Raw genomic sequence first — 26,179 nt, 5'->3', positions numbered from 1 at the left:
TCATTACAACCTGCTCAGATATTTTTTTTAAAAAGCAGAAAATGGTGCTATTCATATGTAGTCAACTCTCCCTGAGACCCTGCTGTAATGTACACAGAGTAACCTTGTCAGAATGTTGGATAAAATTATGTAGGCATCTCCAGACTTCTCAATATGTCTAAAAGTTTTCATGAAGAAGCAACATGTACATTCAGAATTGCACTCACTACACTAGCCATTAAATCCAAATGTAGTTGAATGAATATTTTTAAGAATAATAAAAGGTTTTACAATGTATATTCTTTATGATAGGAACATAAGATTTACTATACCAAATCAGACCATTGGTCCATCTAGCCTGGTGTCCGGTGTCTAAATAGCAGGGCAATGATTGGCACTTATATCGGATGGGTAAGACACACTTCAGAGGAAGGAGCCTTCCCCACAGGTAATGCACCTGGGTTAACTGAGCTATAATAAACATGGAAGAATATATTTCCTGATACCTTCAGTGACCAAATTATTCCTGGAAGCATGGGATTTTAATACCTACTATTTTAGCTTGCTTAATGACAAATATAACCAAGCTTTACCAATTCTTTAATTTCCTGCCACAGCTAAAACTTCAAATATGATTGTCAGACAAGGAAGCATGGCTGTCCCAGTTTTAGATTTGTGGTTTCTTTCTTCCTGCTGTGGTCTCATTCTCTCAGGTAATCTAAAAATTAAATATTGTTGCTCCTGTGATTGTATGAAAGTATTTCTCTGCATTGTTCTTGTTTTGTTGTGGACCATCATGCCACCGTTCCTCATTTTCATCCACCTGTTTTTAAATGTGTCTGACACCCACTTGGTCTTTTATATTTCATTTTGCCCTCACATTAATATGCATTGAAATACTAGTGCCAGCACATGATTGAGTCTGACAGACAGAACTGAGAATGTGTGACAGTGAATTGTCAATTAAAATCCCTAAATAATATTATAGATAATATCCATTTTAAAATGTAGATCTGATCAAATAGAATAGTGCCAGTCTAGTACTACCTGCAGTTATTGAACGCTCACTGTGACAGGGTCCACAAATATGTTTGGTTCCTGATATGTCTAAGCCAGGAGAGAAGAGTTGAACGGGGATAAAAACAGTTATACTCAGACTGTCCTGTTGTTTCTGCTTCCAGTCCTGGAGTATGCTTTTGCTACGTAAATAACATTTGGGCATACACCTCTACCCCGATAGAACACGGTCCTCGGGAGCCAAAAAATCTTACCATGTTATAGGTGAAACCACTTTATATTGAACTTGCTGGGTAGGGAAGGCTGTGCCTCCCCAAACAGCCTGGCCCTCCCCCATCTGACCCCCACCTACTTCCCGCCCCCTGACTGACCTCTCAGAACTCCTGACCCATCCAACCCCCTCCCCAGGACCCCACCTCCTACCCAACCCCCCTGCTCCCTGTCCCCTGACTGCCCCGACCCCTATCCACACCCCCGCCCCCTGACAGGACCCTCGGGACTCCCACGCCCTATCCAATGCCCCCCATTTCCCATCCCGACTGCCCTGTCCCCAGAACCTCCGAACCATCCAACCCCCCCTGCTCCCTGTCCCCTGACTGCCCACCAAGACCCCCCTTATCCAACCCCTCGGCCCCAGCCCGGCACCCTTAACACGCCGCTCAGAGCAGTATGTCGGAGCCAGACATGCTGATCCGCTGGAGCGCGAAGCCCCACCCCCCAGAGCGCTGCTTTACCACATTATATCCGAATTTGTGTTATATCGGGTTGCGTTATACCAGGGTAGAGGTGTATTTAGCTAACATTAATGGAGAAAGGCGCTTAGTCTACCACTGTAAAACTACAGGACAATGAGAAGTATTTTTCACAAGAGCTATATATACTGCAAGTAGTCTGGTAATTAAAAGACATGTTGAGTATGCATCTATTCTGTCATCTGTTGTGGATTGGATGGTATTTAAGTGTAACTTTAGAGATAACCGCTTATGTAAATTAGTGATCCGATTTTCTAAACTTTCTTTTGATTTATGATCTGAATTGAGAAATGGGTCTGTACCAACACCCCAAATCTGAAGAATCTGCAACCTTTATCAAGTCTTGAGCTGCATCAAAATTCACAGCTAACCCTTATCGTTACATAAATGGTTCAAACCAAAATCCCAGTCAAAAAACACTTGGAATTTTGCATTAAAATTTTAAAGCTATGGCTCATTGTCATCTGTCTGTTCATAATTAACAGAGTGCTAACCACCTGGATGTTTTTGGAGCTCAAATAGCACTGATGCCAACATAAGAGAACATTTAAAAATATCATTCCAAGGGATCAAAAACATAAAACCTTCAATTAATTTCTATGCTTTTTGCAGATTTGAAACCTACAGAAATAATAAAAAGTTAAAGAACTTAATCAAAAATGCACTTTTGTGCCTTATTAAAGCACATGTTTCTAATTATACCTAATACTTAGATTAATCAATCAAAGTAAGGATGGAGTTTCAGTTCTAACTTGGCATTTCCCTTTGGTTAAATCTGTAAGCGTTTGAGATATTTGTCATTTCTCTTCAGAAGAGTAAACCCTGTATAGATACTTGGAATTTACTTCTTACAATTGGATCATGCACAGTGTGGAGTAGAAAATTAAAATTATCTCAGCCACCAAAGAAAAATGCTTAAGAAGTGGACCTAAAGACTAGTAAAGTGGCAAAACAGCAACAACATACTGACTGAAATCCGTAGAAGACTAAAACAGAGAGAGAGAGAGAGAGAGAGAGCGCGCGCACGTGCAAGTGAGCGCACGCACGCAATATTTTTTAATTCAGTGAACCTCACTCGAGCAGAATTCTGAGAAGTGCTATTTTTAAGAGTAGCCAAAGAATTATCAGTTTAATTTCTTCCTGATAAGTAGCAATTTATTTTATTAAACAGAACTTTACTGTTCTCTTTCTGGCAGCTTGGCAGAAGCAGCGCTGATAACTTCGTTCAAGGTCACACAGCGATTGAAACAATCTTTCTGTAACTGGTGAACCTCTAGTTGGCCAAAAGACCTCTGCATATTTTACTTTCAAATCCACAAGAAAAATATGTTTAACAGTTAACTATGATTTAACTATGGGGCCTCCTGTTATGCAAGTATCTGATATGTACAGGAGATAACTGAATTAAGTTCTTTAATTTCTTTTGAAAGATCTGTCTGGGATGATCAGCTCTCCCACAGAGAAGAAAAATCCAGTCTAACAAAAGCAGGGCAAGTTTACTGTTGGACAACAGAAACATAATGAAGATTCCATCCACAGTGTTACACGTACTTTAAAACCTAGGATTCTGGCCCTGCAAACAGATGTGCACAGGTGAACCAATTTGCCCATACAGATCTAATTACAGGTTCAAAGCCTACATTTTCCAAAAATATACACAAACACAGTAAGGTATCCAACATCTGCAGGAACAAACAAATATTTTCATAACAGAAATTTAAGCTCCTAGTAAAACTGAAAATAAGATTCTGCATGCCCAATTTTTGACAAATTGAGCAGTCAGGCATGCAACTGAGCATCCAAGATATCATTTTTCATAAAATTCAGGGAAACGTTTTCATGCCCCCAATTGCACATTGATCACCACATGTGAACAATCCTGTTAGTGCCCTTGTTTGCATTAGATAAAGGAGTTTGATTGCTCGTTCTTAATTTCATCCAAACAACAGCCTTTGAAGCCTAAGAAAAAATAGAAGACAGCCTAATTTCACTGATGCCAAGACCAAAACATCAGTGCCTATGTTGAATCCCATCACTGAATTAGAGCCTTAGTTGGTTAAACCAATACCACCAAATTACATACTCCAAAAAAATTCAGAACAGTTTCCCATTGCATCCTACTTAACCAGCAGATGAAGCCCTTCTTTCCTTGCTTGTTCCTCCTTCTCCTCCCACAACCCCAAACACACAGGGTGAGGATGAGGATATATGAAGGTCTTCTAAAACTATTTTGCATATTTTTTCAGAAAAGCCTTTCCATAGGAACATTGCGGAAATAAATCACTCCATGGCTTTCTCCTATTGCCTGCTCTTCTGACCATCAGCCCTGTAAATCCTGGTGTCCAGGCAAATATTTAGAAGCGACAAATCTTGTTCTCTGCTTTGTCATGTCACCTGTTGTGTGCGCGCATGTATATGTATACATGCAAACACACATACCTAGAGACAACAGACAGACAGATCAACAGATTACATTGTAAAATTGGAGAGACAAGGTGCAGTAGGAAAGAATTTTTATTGGACCAACTTCTGTTGTTGAGAGATCTTTTGAGCTACACTGAGCTCTTCCTCAGGTGTGGTCCAATAAAAGCCATTACATTACCCATCTGGTCTCTCTAATATCCCAGAACTGACATGACTACAACACCACTGCCTACAACCATGAGATTGGCCAGTTTCATCATCAAATTGATATATTAATCATTTAAGTCATGCATACCACAAGACTTATAACTGAAGCTGGTTGGGAATTTGTGTCAGAAAATGCAGATTCAAACAACCCAAAACATTTTATGGAAACATATGCAGGATCTGTGGCTCTGGAGTAGACCCGCCATGCTGACTGCCCCAGGATTGGGGACCCCAAGGCTTCCAGGCTCCCTACCATAAAAGCAGAGGCTCGAAGTAGGACTCTCACAGCCAGGAACCTGGCCACCCTGGAAGCACAAGCTCAAGATGGGGCTTTCAGGGCTTCTAGACTTTCTGCTCCATGGCAGGGCACTCCTCTGACCCCCATGGATTCAGGGGCAGCTTGAGGATTCCCCTGGACTTAGGGCAGCCAGCTGTTCCATTTCCTTTTTTGGGGGAGTGGGGGAAGAATACAACCCAAAACTATTAGATTTTTCCAAATTCCAGAATTTTGGAATGTTCTTTCTGTGGGAAATTTCGAGTTCTCATTCCAAATCAGAACAAAAAACTGCTGTGAAATATTGGAATTTTCCACAGCATGGACATAAGTTTCAGCCAGCTCTGCTTAGAACAATCTGACCTGTATATATGTTAGCTGATTAACTCTCTCAGGTATGTTAGTTTGGACTCTGATAGTTCTTCCTTCTCCCTCCTCCTCCTCTTCTTCCTATATGTCTCTCTTTTTCTTACTATTGTTCCTGAATTTCAAAAAGTATGGTCTAAAGTAACATACTCAGTGCACAATAGCATATTTTAAGTAATGCATAATTTGTATAACTACCTGGTTTACAAAATGATTTCCTGCATGCACTTTATCGTGTGAATATACTTCAGAATGTAATAAAATATCACTCTTTATAAGGTTGCTAGGAGAAAACAAAGATGGGAACATCAAAACTGCAAAGGCAAATCACTGGTCATCAAAATTGCCTCAGACTAATTTTATCTGCAGTAACAACGAAACTCATGACATCACATTATAGATTTATGACATTGAATGTAAATTATTCAGTACTTCCGAACAGATCTGAGGGGGAATTCTGTTTGTAGAGGAATTAAATGAGAAATGCTGGGGGAGGGAGAAGTACCTCTTTGCTCAACTCATCTCTGGAATATGTGGGGTTTATGCTTCTAATGATGCACAGGCAGCCTAACTGGCCTCAACTGAGTATGTGCCTTGGATTTCAGATGGGATTGTACTTGGAGCGGCTAGACCGTCCCACTGCTCACACCGCCACAGCCGACCTTCTATTTTTAAGATGCTTGCTCAATCAGAGCTAGTGCAGGTACGTCTATTCAAGCTTGAAATTACACTTCCAGCTCCAGTGTAGACATATCCAAAGTCACCTCATCTTTGTCTTGTATACCAGGGAAGCACGAGGGAGTTCTCACTTCCAGAGTGCTTAAGATGTGATTGAATGAATGGTCCAATACATCAAAATATGACATGTGAACTGCAGTTAGTAAATGAGAATGAAAGAGTTGACAAAGAAAGCAAGCAGATCAAAGATTGACTGTGGTGAATATATGGCTTAAAATGATGGGACACTATCAAGTAACAGGGACACTATCAAGATTATTTAATTTAAAAACACGTTGTTTAGAGGGTAACTAACAACATCTTCGACCCCAATCTGGCAAGGATGTCAGCGAGGGTGGAGTGGCCCAGCTGCATGAAGTGGCTTGCAGAATCTGAACCTATGACTATTCGAAAGATTTTTTTTTATATTTAATATACGCTAAGCTTTGAATTTCACTGAAGTCAGACAGTAAGATAAAATACTATCGTTTTTGTTTTAATCAAGTTCAGTTTTGTGTCTAGTCAGTTTCCTTTTCTGGTTCTCCTGCACTAGAAAGATGCTGTCAAGTTACACAGCATACAGGATAGATAGAATAGCCACTGTAGGCATAATCCTTCATCTCTGTTCATCCTCATGCCAGTAGCCCTATTGACATCAATAGGACTATAGGCAGGAAAGAGGTTGCTGGATTGGGACCAGTATTTGTAAGGCAAGGATGAAATGGTTAAAAAGTTATTTCATTAGTAACAAAGTTAATAAATGGAGACAATTTTTAGTAACTCACCTAAGTCAATATTTAGAAGCCTCACAGTGGATATTGAAGCCATTCTCAGTGACAAACGAATTAAGCAAGAAGAAAAAAGTCCCTTTAAAATAGAAGACCATCTTAAGAAAGAAATGTAAGAAACAAATACAGATGCCCAAATACAGAATAAAGAGGAACAGGGATCATCATAAACAATCAATTTAGAATCAAGAACCACCATGACATATGAGGAAGGATGGTCTTGTGGTTAAATCATAGGACTGCATGAGCATGTTCGGTTTCTATTCTTGCCTCTGCTACATAAGTGCTGTGAATTTCCCAAGGTCACACATCTTTGTATCGCAGTATCCTCATCTGTTAAATGATTATAATACTTGCCTATTGTACTTCTTATGGATGTTATGCAGAGGAATTAATGTTTGTAAAGCACATTGAGATCTTCAAATGGAATGAAATATAAGGCTAAAAAAAAATCGATCAAATGTTGTACAAATGTGCTAGAGTACAGTTCTCTGAATTACCATCATAAGCCTAATTAGTTGTCAAAAAGACAGAAAATTTCTAAAACCAGAATTTTTTTTTTTAAGTTTGACACGTGGGGTTATGACCACCCTGTCCATTCCATATTGATGGATGGAACAGGTATCCTAATATGGAAAAAGCTGACAGCCATTGGTTTAGACAATTGTTTGAATGGGTAAACAGAAGTTATTTTAAATGTTTTATGTCAGATTTTCCTGATGTGTTCATACCCTCCCATGAAAATGCTGCAATGAACCACCAGAACAAAGGCCAAAAAGCAGTAAAAAGCAAAGGCAAAGCTCGACAGAAACCTATGCTGAATGGTTCAAAGTATCTTATCGATCAGAGGACCACCAGAGAAGATATTATACAAAAATTATGAGTAAAAAAATAGAAAGTGTCATTTGTGACATTGGAAAAGCAAACAAATATAGAAAGAGCTGTGATTTCTATTTGCCATCTGAAAGTATAGTCCTGTTGCACAGTTCTTCAGTCCAGAGTCAGAATCAAACAGCGGTAAAATTACTTTTAAAAAGTACCAGAGGACAAAACAACCTGAAAATCTCAGTCTAACCGGCTCAGTTCACAAAAGAAGCACACCAAATAAACGATGCTGCAGCACTTTCTTCCCACAAAAAAAAAGCAGACGCTCCTCTGGCTGTATTAACACGATAACTGAAGTGAGGACATTCAGCAGTGCAAAATAAAATAACTAACATCATCACATGCCAGAATCCTACCTCCACAAGCTGCCTCAGGTTTTCGGTACAGCAACACAATCAAGTCTGTGCTATATTAGAGTAGGAATCAGATTATGGTACTGTTCAGTAACATCCATTTTTTTCACCCAGCAGCACAAAATCTCAGCTCTGTAATGTAGTCCAGCAGGAGACCAAACACAATAAAAATGACAAAATGCTTGGGGTAAAAACCTGGATGTACAGAAGTCATTGGGAACTCCCACAGATATCAATGGGTTCAGGATTCCACCTTAGATGAGGCAGATCTCATCCAAATGGCCAGGTACTTTCCTCCACAAATACAGCATCAACCCTAGCCCTGAAAGGGAAGTCCCAGGTCTTTTGTCTTATTTTTATAATCAATTAAAATGGGATGGGATGTAAAAACAAATCCTGTGGTTCAGCTAACAGATTTTTACAGAAATCAGGGAGGACTCTCCGGGATGCAGTTATTGTAGCTAGAAGAAAGTTCAATTTTCGAAACAAAAATGATGGAGATTGCCAAAAACAAATCAGCTTTAGAGTAGCCTTGGGCTGTAGATCAGATTCCCAGTTCTAGATATTTATCTGCTAACCCTATATTTGAAAAGGTACTAAATGTAATAAATACATAAGGGACTCAGTGACTGAACAGAATTAAAGTGCTGACTGAACTCGCCTCGGTCATAGCACGGCCCTTTCTAATAGTGGCCACTGATTTTCAAAACCATAATGCCCCACAAAGCTTAACTTTAGATAAACATAAATTTAGCAACGGGAGCAGGAAGTGGGGAATTACATCACAGGAGGGATTTCTGGCCAGCCTGTCTTTCCCACACTGAGAAAAAGGTAGGTAGGGGTAGCGAGGTAGAGACCAGAGTTTCAAATAAGCGAAGCAACCAACAGATCCCATGGCACTCAGACGTTGAGTACAATGGGACCTCTTGTGTGCAGAGCTCATTTGAAAGTCTGACCACTTCAAGTAGATGCCTAAGCAAGATCTGACCTCTTGAAAAAAATCAAGCCCCCACTTCAGCTACTAAGCACACATTTGGAAATCTGGCCCTACGTGTATAGGCCTGTCATTAAAAAGAGGACATTAAAACAATCGGTGATCAATATGTTCAAGTTCTGACTTAAGGTAAAGCAAGAAAGTTAAAAGATGTTTAAAAAACTTCTCAAAACTTCTCAAAAGTACGCAAGAAACTTAGGAATCTTTCAATGAAACTTACAGTATGTCGACACAAAGAAAAAATTCTGGAGCCAACTGAGAAGCAAGCATTTATTTGTCACAGGTCGCCAAGTTAGACTATATGTGCTGGAGAGGGAATGTAATGCTATAAACCCCCCTCCCCCAGCCCCCTTTTACTATAGGCTTTACTCCAGAAATTCTAGAGACAGGTGTCTCCCTCAGAGTCTGGGAATCCTCATTTGGTTACCACAAAGTAGGGGGTCTACAGTAACTGCCAGAAGTCCTGTCTTGGGGTGTGTTGGCCTTTGAAGGTTTGAGAGGGGACTTCTAGGCCACTCCCTCCCAAGCCATTCTAATAACAATGCCTTTGGGACAGAAGATGCAGTCACTGAGGGGAAGGATGCTGTAGTCTCAGTTTACAGTGTGTAAAAAGAAAAGGAGTACTTGTGGCACCTTAGAGACTAACCAATTTATTTGAGCATAAGTTTTCGTGAGCTACAGCTCACTTCATAGGATGCATAAAGTGGAAAGTACAGGGAGCAGATTTTATACATACACACAGACCATGAAAAAAATATACATTGTAAGGAGAGCGATCCTACTGCTGACTCTGGTTTAGGGCTGGGGACCAACATTCCAAAGGTGTGGGGGGGGGGAGTTGAAGACTCCCTCCCCCACAATGGGGTGGATCAAAATGTCTCTTCCAGCTGCCTCCCTCACACAGAGGACCAGAACAGCAAGGTAGGACAGGAGTTGTCTCCAGGGCAGCTAGGACTATAATCTGGGTTTCTGGCAGGGCCTTCTGGGATTGTAGCTGGATATATAAATAATTCTCTTCCCTCAGATCAGTTAGAGACCTGGAAAGGTCAAGATATATCTCCAGGAGATAAGGGACCACCCACTAATCAATTTATGTTTTTTTTTCTTTTATTTCTCATGCCACAGTATAAGAAAAAGAGGAAAAAAAGAAAAGAAGCAAATCTCAACCCTCTCTGGAGAGGCCAAGTACACTGAAAAAGACTGGGGAGATAAAGCTCTGCCAAGGGAAGGTATCTCTCTTCACACTTTTTTTTTCAACTCCATCAGCATGGTTCTTTTGTTCAGTTTGTCCTGACCATGGGTCCCATTAATGGCTAGCAATTTACAGCTGCTTGCCATCTGGAAAGCTCTTCATCTTTATCTGATGTCATCTTAAAGGGTGAATCAAATTACCTAACAGTGCCAAAAGTCCTCTCACAAACAGTGTGAACTCTTCTTAAAATCAGTAATATTCTATTTCAGGTGAAATAAACCATGCTGCATATATGCAGAGAGTGCCTTGAGCACCAGTCCTGCCAGAAGACATAATAGTGCAGATCCCTGCACCAGAACAGAGGCCCTATGCAGAAGTCTGTAGGATCTGGGGCTTGGAGCCTAAAGCCAGGTCTACACTAGGAAATCTAATTGGCTTAACTACATTGCTCAGAGTGTGAAAAATCCACACCCGAGTGGTGCAGCTGTGACAAAACACAGACAAAAGGAAGTACTTCAACAATGCACAGTCAACCTGTGGAACTCATTGCCAGGGGATGTTGTGAAGGCCAAAACCTTTAGCTAGAACAACAAAAATTTGAAGAAAGGATTGAAGGTGCTTACATTAGAATTTATATCTATTGGTACAAAGGCCTCTGTGCTTTTTCACCTCAAGCTCAAATTCTTTGCAGGTAAGAGAAAGTTCAGCTTTCTAATATGAGAAAGCAAAATCTTTTCTTACAACACAGCTGAACAAGGAGGAGAGGCTGAAAATAATATTTAGGTGGATCTGTAGATAATCCTATTTTATAATCCTATTCCCATTTAATCAATGGGAATTGGATCAGGCTTTTTGGAGTCAGTTGCAATATGCAGTGGTATTTTACTTTACACAGACTTTAAATAAAAATAAAGGGAGAAACAGGTTGGCTTTCAAGGCAGGTTCTTTTGTACAACTCTTGGAAACTATTATGGTCCTTCTGAACCAAGTCCAACATGATTGAAAACAAACTGTAAATAGTTTTGGGTTGATTGTTTTGTCTCTTTAATAAAAGCTCCAAAACTTTGCTGCTTAGCCCGTAAGATACTTTTGATGGTCTGACTAGAAAATTAAACAAAAAAAATTTTTTTTTTTTCAGAACACAAAATTGGACCAATGTGGTCAGGAAAAGGACACTTTTGTTGTGTCCCCTCTGGACCAAGTTACACAAACAGTACTGTACTAGGAAACTCTACAACAGAAAATCTTCATTAAAGCACCATCCAGTCTTGTGATTATATATTCAACAGAATGACTTGCAGAGCATTCCCTTCAACTCTGTCAGGTGGGAAAATAAGCCCGGTGGCAAAGCTTTCATTTTCCATTCTTTCTTCATCTCCGCCTCTCCCATCACCAACAGTCAATTTCTTTGTGTAGCCCTGAAAGTGGGGGACTGGGTCCAATTAACCAGTTACGACACTGAGGGAACTCTCTCCTAAAAGCTCTTGTTTACTTAAACAGGGACTGTAGCTCTTTTTAGAAATGCTGCTTGTAGCGGTCTTGATATTTGTTAGCTCCACAAATAAAGCAAGTTAAGAAGTTGTTTTGAACCATTAGGCCAGTATGCAACAGGAGTTTCTCGCTTCAATCCCTGACCGTGTAGTGCATTATCCTGGTTGATTTGTGTGCTGTTTGTAACCATGTTGAATTGTTTCACAGTTAAGTATTAGCCTGACCGGCAGTCCACAATTTATTCAATGGAAATGAACTTTTCTAGAATTAACGTTCAGCTACAGTTAGAGCTGGGCAAAACTTTTAGGATGAATATTTTATCTGATGAAAAATGCCATTTTGGTTGACCCAAAGATAATTTTGCATTTGACATAAATAGTTTTGGTCATTCCCAAATGGCCAGAGGAGGAGTGGTGACTGCCACTTCCCAAACCCCTTATAACATTTAGCCCAGTGGTTAGGGCACACATTGAGGATATGGGAGACCCATGTTCAAACCCCCGCTCTGGAAGAGACCCAAAATTAACTTTTCTGATTCAACAAAAACTGCTAAATATTTTGGATTGGGTTCAACACAAACCACTTCCCCCACCCAATTTTTCAGAACTGCCACCGAACCAACAAATCAATTATTCACCCAACTCTAGCTCCTCTGCAACCTAAATTTCTATTATTGGATCAGAAACTAAGTGACCAATCCCCCAAGATTTTTACACACAATAGGACTCTTTCCATTTAAAATAATTTATGAAGTGCCACGAGAAGGAAAGCTGTAAGTTATATAAAACAGCTCCATCAGAAATAGCTTGTTTCTGCTACACTGAAGTCAGGCTAGGGCATGTAAACTTAAAAACACTAAAGCTTCATCTTCCTCAACATTCCAACAAATTAGCAAGGTTATATACCTGAAAAGAAGTATCTTTAAACTCCAGCTACTAAGGAAAACAAATAGCACTGTCAGTTCAGATTCAGCATTAGGTGTCTGATGCATAGCTGAATCATTTAAATATTTAAAGTCTTATTTTTAAAACTAGACAATTGATTGACGCTTACAGTTAGGAGACAGCTCATATTTCTCCACCCATTCAGGAGAGACAGGTTCCTCTTTAGAGCCACGATGAATAAAACAGAACTTCACATTCCGAGTTTTTTAAATAGAATGATGTTCTACAGAAACTCCACTTCCATGGTATTAATCCTACCAATATCAGTTTATTTGATACATAGTTTCTAATTTACTTCACATTAAGAAACATCGTGATTTCATACCTCCCAACAGCCTACGGTTCACAGGACTGTCCTGCTTTGACCCCCCAAATCCCATCGTGGTTGAAGCAGATCATGTCCCACCGAGCTGGCTGGGCTCAGCTCCCTGCTTTGGGCGTTACAACTTGGCTCCTGATGCAGGGAGGCAGAGCCAAATACAAGGGAGTGCAACCTGATGCACAGGGTCACAGCAGCACTCATTCAAACTTGAGCAGTGCTGCAACTGTGTGCCAGAGGTCAGGTTGCAACACCCAGAGCAGGAAGCCAAGCCCAGCCAGCCTTCTGGGACAGGAGCCGCCACTACAGGATGAGCTCACAGACCTCCCAACCCCCAGCAGCAGGTCCTACCCCTGCTTTAGCCACTTGAAGTGTTGGGAAGTATACAGTTAAGGGCCTCATCACAGGAGGGAAGGATGTACTTTCTGAAGGGCTGAAACAGCCTGCTGCCATGCCACCTGGGGTAGTAATGTAAAATTGTACAAGCTAATCAAGGTCTTGCCTTGTCAATACTCGGAAAGAAAGTAAACCCAGGTTGCTAGAGGAAGTGGTCCTGGGAATTCAGTAAGTGGCATTCCTTCCCTTATAAGCCAGAGCATGCTGATATGAGGCACTTTATTGCTTGAACAGGTTTTACAGGACCACTTTTGGTCATTAAAAGGTTCCATGACACTTCTCAAGAAGAGAGGTGCTAGTCTTTGCATCTTGGAGGAGTTCTAATTTGGACAACTACCTTCTGGCCTCTTAAGTTCTGAGTTCCCATTGTCAACGGGATATGGAATTCCCCTTATCTTCATTTCTGAAACTGCGACATACTGTTGCTATTAGTCTTCCCTTTAGAGATGTCTGCATTTCAATGAGGGTGGTGAAAGGATTAGTGAGATTTTTTAAATAATGATACATGTATGTTATTTATAGTATTCAAGATCATTTTGAATCCATATAAGATCAATATTAATAAAGTTATAATTTATTCATGTTTGTTTTGATATAGTTTATAAATGAGGCTTCAACAGGATCATATCCCCTGCAGATCAGCATAGGGGCTGCACCTGTGAGATTCCCTTCCATGTACTTCTAATTTTTGTTTTTTTTAAATGGAGCTCAGCTCTTTAGCTAAAGATGTAGCAGTTCATGTTTTTAGCTATGGAGGTCCCCAGTGTTTGAGGGCAGGAAGAGAGTCCTTAGGGAAGAGAAGGTGGTAGGCTGGAGCCTGGGGGGTAGTGTGGAAGAGAGTCAGCAGCTAATGGTGAAAGGGGAAGTAAATAGCAACCATCTGCGAAAGAGCGCAGCTGACCCAAGAAGGAAAAAGGGAGCAGTCATCTGGGGAGTGGGGAAAGCATGTGGTGTCATGAGTAGAACCCCACCACTTTTTTCCTCACTCACACTTAGCACTTACACAGCACTTTGAATGTTCAAAGAGCACACATGAACAATTACACAGTAAAAATGTATTTTGCGTTGCTTGACACCAGTGTTCTATTAAAAACAGAGTATTTTTGGTGTGGTTAAATAGTGGAAAGAGATTAATGGCAAGCATGGTGAAGAACCTTGTAGTGGGCTCAACTATAACAAGAGGGATATTTTTGCTAACTGAGGATTCTGATCATGGAACACCTGCTGAAGGCTCATTTTGAAAGCACTGTCAGCAGTTATGCTGAGCAGCACCAGCAGTAACTTCAGCACACTGCTCAAGCAAGGAGGATATGAAGATTAAAAGGTAAATGTTAATGCTATAAGTGAATAGAAACTAAAATGAACCAGATAGTTACCCTTCCATTACAGACTCAGCAGCCAATGTGGAGACACTAAGCTTCAGTGCTATCATTTAAACAATCCCCATCAATGCGAGTTTTAAATTCTTGTTAATTTGTTCTCACTGAGAGAAGAGCAGGAGAACTTGTTGAGACTATATGTTAAACACATAGCTTAATTCCTAGAGACAACTGTACCAGTAATAAAAATACATTCCAGGGCAGGCACTTGCAATGCATGTGATGAAAAAAAAAAAAAAAAGACAGTGCACAGATGCAGATTACCACCTGCTCTGCTCACACGAACTAGGGCTTCCTATTACCATGAGCACAAGGCATTTTTTAAAAAAAGTCTCCATCTGGTTCTTCATTAAAATCGTAAATTGAGGCTTCGGCAAGGAATCATTCACAGCATGATCACCGTCACCTTTCGTACACGGAGATTACTCACTGATCATTCTTGCAAACAATTTGCTGAAGTGCCTATTGATAGCGGTGCACAAGCACAGCAAGACCCAACGCAGAACGTGAGACACTCACTGTTCCGGTATTTCCGGTGATGAAATAGTCACTTACATGTATGTTTTGATAGTGTCAGTAGCCAACTCGGTTTTTGGATTCTTCCAAATGCTTCTCTAAGGACCTCTAATCCAAACACCTAAAATCAGTATTAAAATCATTTTAGAAATGCTTGTCTATGTTTTACTATTTTTCTTTGCAATACCGAGCCCCAGATACTGGTGCCTTAGCTTCACCTTGTCTAAGTACTTCCATCTCCAGGCAGATGTGGGCTTTGCATCTTTGAGGCACTTCTTGATTCAGGGTTGCTCCTTTCCTTAGGATCTACAGTCTAGCTTAACTGCACTTGCAAGATACTCTGCATGTAACAGCACACCACACATCCTGGCAGAAGAAACCATGTCAGTTCTACTACTTCACCCATGTCCACCCAGCAGAACAAGCTGAAGCTCTTGAGTAATTCAGAACAAACTTAAAATGGGGTCATTCAAGTGGACATGTCCAAACACTAATCATCTCTAGTTTAAGGAAAGTCTCGAAGAAATAAGTACACATCAATTTAGAGATCAGAAACAAAAACTCCTTTATTGTTTTTCCCTGTACTGAGGAAATTCAGCATGGCTTCTACTATCCCAAACACTTTTAACATACTTTTTTGTTTTGTGTTAAGATAAAAGGGAAAAAAAAAAGATAGAAAATGAGGGGAAAAAAGGGAATTCTTTTCACAGAATTGCAGATGTGTCAGAACCACCTCAAGATTTCCAGTTTTCATATATACAAAGTCTAATCATCTTGGTTTGGATCATAATGTGCTTCAATGCTCTTTGGTTTTTATCCTGCTCTCAAGTGTCCCAACACTGTCTTGATGGCACTTTTAGATGCCCTGTGCTGTTCCAAGTAATGGTAGTTACTGCCAATGTGAGGTGACAGCAGGAATTCTTGATTACTTCATAGACTATCATGAACTAAGTCACATATACATTATCGTGTATGGTAGCTACAGTATGTCGTCAGCAGCAGACAGACCTGTGCTCAAGACCTTCACAATGACCCAGCATAGTGAGGCTGATGCATGGAAGACCCAGGTTTGAAGCAAAAAGAAACTGCATATCAAGAGATTAGAAATAATTCATTCTCCTTGAGCAGTTGGAGAAGAGGGAGCACTGATTGTGTCTATCTCAAAGTCAGTTATCTACATCAGTACTACAACTTCAGATTCCTCAGGACCTCCACCACAAAATTAAATTTAATAAAAGCTGGAACATTTCTGAAATAGACAATATTTTAAACAATTACTATTGTGTATATGTGCGCACACAGTGTATAATAAAATCATTTCTGGAATGTTCATTTTTTAATTTTAGCTATTTCATCTTATTCTAAATACGAGTGTCTTTATAATCACATATGACAGATATATTTCTGAAGAAGCAAGAGAAAACACGTTCACAAAAAAAGCATGATAGACTGAACATAAGATTCTCATTTAAGCACTTGCTAATGGAACAAAAATGGAACTCGACCCAAATGTGTCTAATTTAGTACTTTATCAAACAGGCCTCTGTGGATTGAATGGAATATTACACTTTTCTAACTGACTGACTGAAGTCAGATTTAAGACTCAAAGTTAATACAGTTTTCTGAATATTAAAGTCTAAAATGAGAATTAAGAGGAAAGAAAATTCTTAGTACCTCAGCTACTGATTTTGGAGAGACCTACTGTATTAAGAAAAAGTGATAAGAGCCCTATCAAAATGATAGGGGGTTGTTTTTACCAGGATTTTTAAAAAAATACATCTTCCTTTAAAACTTGAGGCAATTGCACAATTACATTAAAAATATGTTCAAAATGGTCTTTTCCAGCCTAATACCCTAACACTATTTCCCCATTAAATCCATCCTCCATCAACAATCCTCAAAACAATGGGAAAGCACATTCCTTGCAGCATACCCTGAGAGACAGCATCAGGCTTTGCGGGACCAGCTGGGGGAGCAAGTTCCAAAATTCCTTCTCCAGTTTCCTCAAGGAAACGGCTGGGTTGGGTGCCTAAGAGGATCTCAGCTGCAATGTATCATGTACCATCAAGGTGGCCACAGAAGCTGAACAAAACACTGTACATCAGTGACAGCATAGATAATTCCTGATCAGTTCCAATTTTCTGTTGGAATGATTTCTTGATAGAAAATGCACTTTCTGGAGGAAAATTTCAGTTTTACTTGAAAATTGTGATATTTGGAAAATCATTCCCAGCTCTGGGGATCCCCTGCTCTTTGGCAGGCCATCTGACAGGCTGCTGGGGAGCCCAGGCTTACAGGCTTGCTGGTTCCCAGACAGTCTGCCAGGAGGACTGTCTCAGAGTTGGGGGGTTTCCAGTACTTTCAGGCTCCCCTGCAGCCTGGGAGCCCTAGCACCACAGCCACCTAGTTCTCCACCTGGCAGTCTGCCTTAAACTTTTAATCTTACGTGGTTACAAAAACACATTGAGCCAAAGTGCAAAATTGCTATATTTTTTTCACTACAATTTGAGCTAATTTTCATACACTGCCCCAGTATGAACTTGTGCTGTATTCCATTTGGGGAAGCAGATGTGAGGTATTTACCTCACTGAAAGTTGATCACAGGATATGTTCCTGTACACTCACAAGCTTAGCAGTTTCAATCAATGGATGAAAACAACACTGCTGATCAATATATTTTGTGGTACTTGCGCTTCAGAGTGCGCCTATCTACAAAAACACCACTATAAACTGTCCAGCTGAATAGCCGATTCATTTATAAAGAGCAGCGTGGATGTGTGAAAGAAGAGATAAACATTTACTAAGCAGTTACTAAGTAACTTAGTCATTCCTTAGCATTTACTTGCTATAGTTAGTATGACAAGCTTTTCTGGCATTTCTGAGCCTGTGAAAATCCAAGTAAAATATAAATACATGAGCTCTACCTGACCCATCTGAATGTATTTGTGAAGTACTGCCCATGTTTAACAGTTATAGGTTAAAGAAATAGAAGCAGATACAGGATCCCTAGTCTAGCTTCTCTAATGAAGCACTTAAGGATTCCCGATGTAAGAGAATTCCCAGGGGCTGAAGTAACCAACCACGCTGGCTCTATCTCACATACTCCAAGTTTTTCCTGTTCTTCAGCACAGATGGCATGTTGGAGATGGGCTGGCACATTAGGCACGGCAGGATTTATCTTTTCTCCCCCTTCCCTTGAGTTCCAAGATGAGCACCTGCTCAGTGTCTGATCTGATCTGGCATATGGCCTTTTATGAAACTTTAAAAAAAAAATTCTATGGAAGGTACACTGTATTGTATGGAATTCAGCCATAAACTCCACACTTCTGAGCAAGGATTCCAAGTTACTTTTGTTGAAGGCTGACTGTGAAAAGCAAATTAACGGGGAAAATTTTTTCTCAGTCCTCTCTGACTCTTCTCTTCACCCAGGATCGGAAAGATGCAAAGTTTTCCTTCCACATGTAATAGGAAGAAAGTTGAAATTACATTTGATTATTCTAAGCATGTGTGTGTGAGAGAAACCTAAAGAGCAAAGCTTGAAAACAAACCAATAGCAGATTATTATATTATTATTATTATTCCAGCTGTAGGTGTCTAGCTGCTGTGGAGACATACCCTAAGTTTCAAAGGCTCCTGGCTCTCTGCACAGAACAGAACACCCAAGACACTGCACTGGGACCGTGCTTTGAAGAGGAAATGCTCCCAGAAGATCATGTAGGTTGCTCAAGCCAGTTCAAATTTTAAAAAAAGTGTCAGAGAGCAAAAGATGACAACTTCAACATCCCAAAGGCCCATCTCAGAGCTCCCTGAAAAACTCATTTAAAAAGAGACATTATCCAGGAGTCCCCTTCTTTCCAGATAAGATTACATGACGAGAGGCAGAACCTTTAATAGATCAAATGCAGTAAAGAGGTGTAACAGCAAACTTTAGATTTGAACTTCCTCAGTTGTTAAGGGGTGTTCAGATTTGGGATTTTGTCTGAGCTATATTTGTAATTAAATATGATTATTAGACTCACTGGATCATCAAAAGGCATATTTGCTCCCTAGGGACTAGTTCCCTGCCAGATGTCAAGCTCCAATGGCCTCCCAGCTCAGGTACAAGAGATTCAAAAAAGGACATAAACATTTATTTACGACAGCAGACGTATTTGTTTTCTATTCTCTTTCCTTACTAAAATGGTTAAACCATTTTAACTCATTAAAACAAACACACCACCGCTCATGTTCTTGGGTTGAGAAAAAACATGCAAAAGCAGTGTTATGATAAATACCAAGCAACTGACATGAAACATGTGCAACCTAAACTACAGGTGTTTGGCCTGCAAAACTGTAAAAATAATGTAAAAATCCATTCAAAATAGGATACAGAAAATTCAGTTATCTAGGTCCATCTGCCTTAATTACCTTAAAGATTAACAAAATCCATATGACAACTGCAACAAAAACTGAAGGGTCTGGTATAGGTCTGGGATAAAAAGACAAAACAAATGAAGATTTGATATTTCCAAAAAGCAAGGAAAGAGAAAAATATTCAAATGCCACAATCAGGTAACTTCGGAAAGTATTTCTGAAAGAAAGCTTGTAAACAGATTGCTTTCTGAAGCCTGTTCATGACTCTCTGGGGTTGTGTCCTCACATTAAGAACTCATGGCTTAGCAGGATGCAGCCCCTCCCGGAGGGATGGCAGATCCCACATAGCTACAGGAGGAGGGCTCTGACCATGGCCAGGCCACCCCACACTCCACTGAATCTCTCCCTCTAAGACAGAGAAATGGCTCCGTTTTGTCTTCTTCCTTTACGAGAGGGGCCTTAGTTCACTCTAAATGCTGAGCTATAGCAGAAGTGGATGATTCAGCCTCCACTCTGCTCCCAAACATGTGACCTTCCTGTGTTCTGTGGCATGTATCAGTAACTGGAACATACCTATTTTTATTCCAAATTAGCCCTTGCCATTGGCTTTGCCCTTACCTACAGTTTGTAGGGCTTTATACTGATTTCAAATACTCAGGAATGTAGCCTCTCTCCTGGCCTAGATCCCCACCATTGGGGAGAAAACCTGCAGAATGATCCCTTCACATGGTCCCATTAGGGGGCGCTCCTCCATAGCCAGTTATCTGCCTGGCTCCCCTGGGAGATGCAGGAGGCACCAACTGTAATCCCAGGCAGCCTGCCCCTTGGTCCTATCGAAGGGGCTGATAATGGCCCCCATTATTGCAGTATCTGAGCACTTCACAATCTTTACTGTTGTCCTCACAACATCCCCCCTGAAATACTGAACTATTACTTTGCTCTATTTTACAGAGTGGGGACTGAGGAACAGAGACTTACCCAAAGCCACACAAGAAAGCTGCAGAGAATTACACCCCACTTTCCTGAGTCCCAGCAATAGTGCCCTATCCTCCAGACAATCCTTCTCTGTTTGCCCCGATCATTCTGCCTGCTCCACTGGAGCCTTGGTACCAGGGCTGCCCCCACTAGGGAAGCTCAGCAGGGAAAATAACATGGCCCCACCTCTGTATTTTACTTTCCGGAGAATCCTCATAAGGTGAAAGAGGACAGTGTCTCTCTCCGCTCCTTTCCCCAGTCCTGCCCCAGCCTGCTAGTCTTCATTCTCTCCCTTTCATGGACCCTATAGCTCCTCTCATGGGGTCTGGAGGAGGGGGGTAACAGTGCCATGAAGACAGCTGACCCTTCCATCTGTCTCTGGAATGACCCCTATCATACATGCATCCCAGGGAGGGATGATCTGGGCCACAATGAACAGGATCACAATATGTAGCTACACATCTGAGATCAGAACTGAGCCCTGGAAGTTGCTAGTCAAAGCTGCCTCCTAATGTGTTTACATGTTGTCCAACTTTAATCAAACCTTACTGAAAGAGGGAGCTCAGTGATGATATGCAGAAACTCTCACCATTGTTTAGCACTTAACTCAGACCTATACATTTAAATTCTACACCACTGTCACTGCTAGGCTGGATAGCTACAGTTCATAAAATGATCTTATTCTACCTAGAATATTCACTGATCCTACAAGATAAAATATATTCTAAATATACAGCATGTTCTTAAATATAGACACCTCCCCCCAACACACACAAACACTAAAAGTTTCATCTAATGATTAACCCTCCCAGCCTTCTAATCTTTCTAGCCTTACCTTTAATTATTCCTTTCTTCATTCATATGCAGCATGCCTTGTAGCATGCTCCTCCATACCAAGTGCAGTAATAGGAACGGCTACTGATGAACACAGAGTGCAGTAAAGGCTCACACACAGATAATTTAATTAATTATTCTAAACAGAAAAGCCACTCCTTACGCATACCAGTTTCATTTAAATATGACGTTTGAAAAGCAGCAACATTGGAATGTAAAATGCCATCCCAGCAAGTTACAGTCCTTCCTCTGGTATTCCTCACCAACAATCATGCATACCAAATAATAGAAAACAGAACTGGAAATGTGAATTGAGGAAGGAGAATAAGGAAGTAATTTTTGAATGTCACTATTGCCACAAAACATGCTTTTCAGTTTTGAATGGACTGCAGCTGCACTATTTATAGGAAGTAATATCTCAATGTTTCATTTCCCTCCCAAGTGAAACAAGATTTCTGTGGAAATCTTTAATTAAGGAATTTAAAAAATAATTTACTTTTGTTTGTGCCTCCAATGCTAACAGTGTTAGAATGACAAATGCGCCCTGAAAAAGCAATGGTCTTCCCCATGCTCCTCTTCTTGCACAGGGCTTCTCACGGAGGTCAGTACAAAAATAAATATTTGTCAGAGTGAGAATTACAGCTCAAGCAGTGTAGTCTAAGTAGAGCAGAGTAGTTCTCCACGATAGCACCCTCTTTCCACTAGCTGTAACAGTGGATCTAATTTTTATAATGATTTACTAATGTACAGTACCTCTAACAAAACTGGTTTCTTGCAACAACTGCAAAGCAATATAGTTGATAAGTGTGATATACTGTGTAATACATCTAAGAATAGAAGGATACATTGCAGATTTACATATACATAACCCCCTCCCCACCCCTGACAGTATATATAATATTGCAAATGCTGAAAACATAAGAGTTCAATTTCTTGTGCCCTTACTTTACCCCACCTCACATGTTCCTCAATAGGATAGTGTTATTTGCCAGAGTTACCAGGTAACATGCAACTTCAGTGCAATTAAGTCACTAGGAAAAAGCGGAAAACAAATATAAAGCTGGACACACCTGTGCTTTTCTTCAGAAGGAGCCACAGTTCTGCAATATCCTTGTACAGCAAAGAGATCAGACTTAAGGTCATATTGCCACAAATCAATTTAGTGAAAAGCAGTTCCATAGACAGTGACCTATTTATCTGTAAGCCTGCCTTCAGAACACAAAGCAAGCAGAAAATTCCATCTTTCAGTCAAAGCCAAGCTCTGCAGGATACAATACCTTTCCTCAAATTACATGCAAAGCAAGTGTGCCTTTCAACATGATCAGAGGTCTGGCAAAGGGTTAGCTGTTTACTGAATATTTATCAGTTTCAGTCTTATTGTATAAAGAACTGGCATGTATTACACTCAGTTTATTTACTTAGAGTGTGAACACATTCACTGTTCAAATACTGTCAGAACAAGAATGTGTTAAAAAATTAATTAAAGCTCTCAATGTTGCATGTCACAAACCTTCCTTTAGGAGCCCTACATTTAACAAATGGTAACCTCTCAAGTAAAACTATCTTTTTTTCCTCCCAACACAATGAAATATATTGTCCAACAGACAGCTGTCTTCCCCAAAGACCATTCTGATTAGCAAATCCCTTGGAATTTAACTGGGCATTTCATATTTAGTAGGGAAATCTCACCCTTGCATCTTCGACCGAAATAGATCAGAATATTTTGCCTCGTAGAAAATCCATAAAGCATCTGTTCCTTATGAAGATGTATAAATCCACCAAATGTGCTACAGACAGCTCCCTTCTCTAAAAAAGAACCCTATTTTACTTACAAAGTCACATTGGTGAAAACCTACATCAGGCTTTCAAAAAAAAAAGGCAATCTTTAGAAAATCCATTATGACCAACTATTTTTGTACGACCTTTCACACACTAATATTTAGCAGTCTTGCCTTACTTGATCCTTTAAAGTAATTGCTGAAGGATAGATTATCTGTTAATTAATGGTCTCAAGATTATTTAGCAGCAATCCAGACTCACTAATATGAAGAGTATGAAGATAAATGAGAATGGCAGCAGCAGCAATTAGATGTCCTCTATGAAAATTCCTGGGTTCCCTCCCCCTTAGTTGTTATAAGAGCTCTTTTCCAACAAGAGAGGCCAAGAAAATAGAACAGCAGCAATAAAGAGATTTGATTGATGCTTATATCTGTTCACAACAATCCATTTACATGGGGAAAAAGTTCAGTTCTATATTCAGCAATCCAGGCTATCAACCAATTTTATACACGCAGAACCAGCGGAAAACAAGTGACCAATGGAGTGCATGGAATATTTTAACTGCTTACCTGCAAAAGTTTTACTAGTCTGCCTTCCACACATCCATCCTCAGTGAGGCAGAAATGCCTATAATCTCAAACCCACTTAACATTTTGTCAAGCCTGACCTTAAAAACCTCAAAGGAAGGAGATTCCACCACCTCCCTAGGTAACCCATTCCAGTGCTTCACCACCCTCCTAGTGAAAAAGTTTTTCCTAATATCCAACCTAAACCTCCCCCACTGCAACTTGAGACCATTACTCCTTGTTCTGTCATCTGCTACCACTGAGAACAATCTAGATCCATCCTCTTTGGAACCCCTTTCAGGTAGTTGAAAGCAGCTATCAAATCCCCCTCACTCTTCTCTTCTGTAGACTAAATAATCCCAATTCCCTCAGCCTCTCCTCATAAATCATGTGCTCCAGCCCCCTAATAATTTTTGTTGCCCTCTGTTGGACTCTTTCCAATTTTTCCACATCCTTCTTGTAGTGTGGGGCCCAAAACTGGACACACTCCTCCAGATGAGGCCTCACCAATGCCGAATAGAGGGGAATGATCACGTCCCTCAATCTACTAGCAATGCTTCTACTTATACAGCCCGAAATGACATTAGCCTTCTTGGCAACAAGGGCACACTGTTGACTCATATCCAGCTTCTCATCCACTGTAACCCCAGGTCATTTTCTGCAGAACTGCTGCCTAGCCACCTGGTTCCTAGTCTGTAGCAGTGCATGGGATTCTTCCGTCCTAAGTACAAGATTAAGTGCACTTTCCTCGATCTGTTGGCAATGCCCCTACTTATACAGCCCAAAATGCCATTGGCCTTAAATATAAATATCAAACAAGCTGCTACAGTACACTGCATTAAAATACAGCTTGAGAGTGCAACTAAACCACAACTAAAGAAATTCAGCTATTTCATTCTTAGCATTCACTATTATGCTTCCAGGATCTGTAAGGAATCACAAATGTGGCTGGATCTTAAAGAATTCTTTGAAAAATTAGAGTTGGACTAAAAAACCAGCCAGCCTATAGAAAATATTTTAACTGCTCCAGATCTTACATATAACTCTTTGAACTTCCATAGTGCCTTCCATCTGAAAAACTCAAAGCATCTGTCATAAATATAAAGGGAAGGGTAAACACCTTTAAATCCCTCCTGGCCAGAGGAAAAACCCTTTCACCTGTAAAGGGTTAAGAAGCTAGGATAACCTCGCTGGCACCTGACTCAAAATGACCAATGAGGAGACAAGATACTTTGAAGGCTGGGGGGGAAGGGGGAAGAAACAAAGGTTCTCTCGGTCTGTGTGATGCTTTTGCCAGGACCAGAGCAGGAATGCAGGTCAGAACTCCTGTAAAGGGCTAATAAGCAACCTAGTTAGATATGCGTTAGATTCTGTTTTGTTTAAATGGCTGATAAAATAAGTTGTGCTGAATGGAATGTATATTCCTGTTTGTGTGTCTTTTTGTAACTTAAAGTTTTGCCTAGAGGGATTCTCTATGTTTTGAATCTGATAACCCTGTAAGGTATTTACCATCCTGAGTTTACAGAGGTGATTCTTTTATACTTTTTGCCTCCATAGCTCTCCTGTGGGCAGCCTCTAGGGCTTTTTCTGCCTCTTTCACTGCCTCCAGTCTGGTTAACTCCAATTTGTGTTGTGCCTGGGTTTCTGTCATGTTAACCTCTGTTTTTAACTAACTTTACACCTGAGAGTTAGAAATAAAAACAAAACAAAAAAACTTGGCTTGTCAAATATATATATAGGTTGTGCTGTAATCGGATACCTATGTTCTCTGATAGTGATTGTCAGCCTACAGAAAAATCCTTAAAAAAAAACAAACAAAAAACTAACACCTTTGTCTCCAGGCAAATAGACAGAAAACCCCTCTAGTTGCTCTTAGCTAAAAAAACAACTTCAGGTCCGTGAAGACTTGTGAATTTCCCTGCAGGAGGTTAACTACCCTTCTCAGGTTCATTTTTACAAGCTGTACTCTCAAAGTTCTGTTGTCTTTCCCTTACCAACCTCTACTTCCACAAGGAATGAGATGTTAAATTCCTGAGAGACTACAAGTCCTACCCAAAGCGTCTAGAGATGAGAGTAGACCTGCCATCCCCTGCGTTCTCAAGAGATTAACTACCCAGCTGTTCTGCTCTGCAGGCTCAGCTACCCAGTCTTCCCTCTCGCTGGCTGGGCCTGGGGTCACAGCCCCACTGAGCCCTGTCCCTGGTAGCTCCATCCTTGCCGTGGACTCACTTCCCAGCAGCACCTCTGGACAAGGCAAACCTGGTTGGCAGCCATCCTGCCCTGCCTGTGGGTCCCTCCCATTCAGCTGGGGTCTTATCTCCCTCCTTGCTCAGCGCTGCCCTTGCTGTTCCAGTGGGGGCAGGCAACGAGCTCTTTGCTCTCCTTATAGCATCAGAGCCAGCGTGAGCCCCCTTTCCGGTGTGCAGGGGGGCAGGGAACTTCTCTTTGTCCCACCCAGCCCCAGGGGTCTGGTTACAGACAGGCAGGTAGCCTAAGCCTAGCAGCTCCTCCCCCCTGCCAGCCAGGTCATCTGCATTTTCACTGACCATTTCCCTCTCTGCCGATTGGTTCCCTGGCTTCAAGTTCAAATCCTCAGCCATTAGAGGAGCAGGGCCTGGATCCTGTCACAAAGAGACACCATCACCCCCCAACAGGACTTCACAGCTGATATTCTGGAGA

At 40.7% G+C, this 26,179-nt stretch overlaps 1 protein-coding gene across 3 annotated transcripts in view; it reads right to left on the bottom strand.

Annotated features, from left to right (window-relative positions):
• MCF2L (MCF.2 cell line derived transforming sequence like) overlaps window positions 1-26,179 on the bottom strand; it is a 259,022-nt gene that overhangs the window by 115,031 nt on the left and 117,812 nt on the right. The gene's annotated exons all lie outside the window — the stretch shown is intronic.

The sequence above is a fragment of the Lepidochelys olivacea genome (genome assembly GCF_965140295.1).
Source record: "Lepidochelys olivacea isolate rLepOli2 genome assembly, chromosome: 1".
In the NCBI taxonomy this organism is placed as follows: Eukaryota; Metazoa; Chordata; order Testudines; family Cheloniidae; genus Lepidochelys; species Lepidochelys olivacea.
This window is presented reverse-complemented; position numbering and strand designations above follow the sequence as displayed.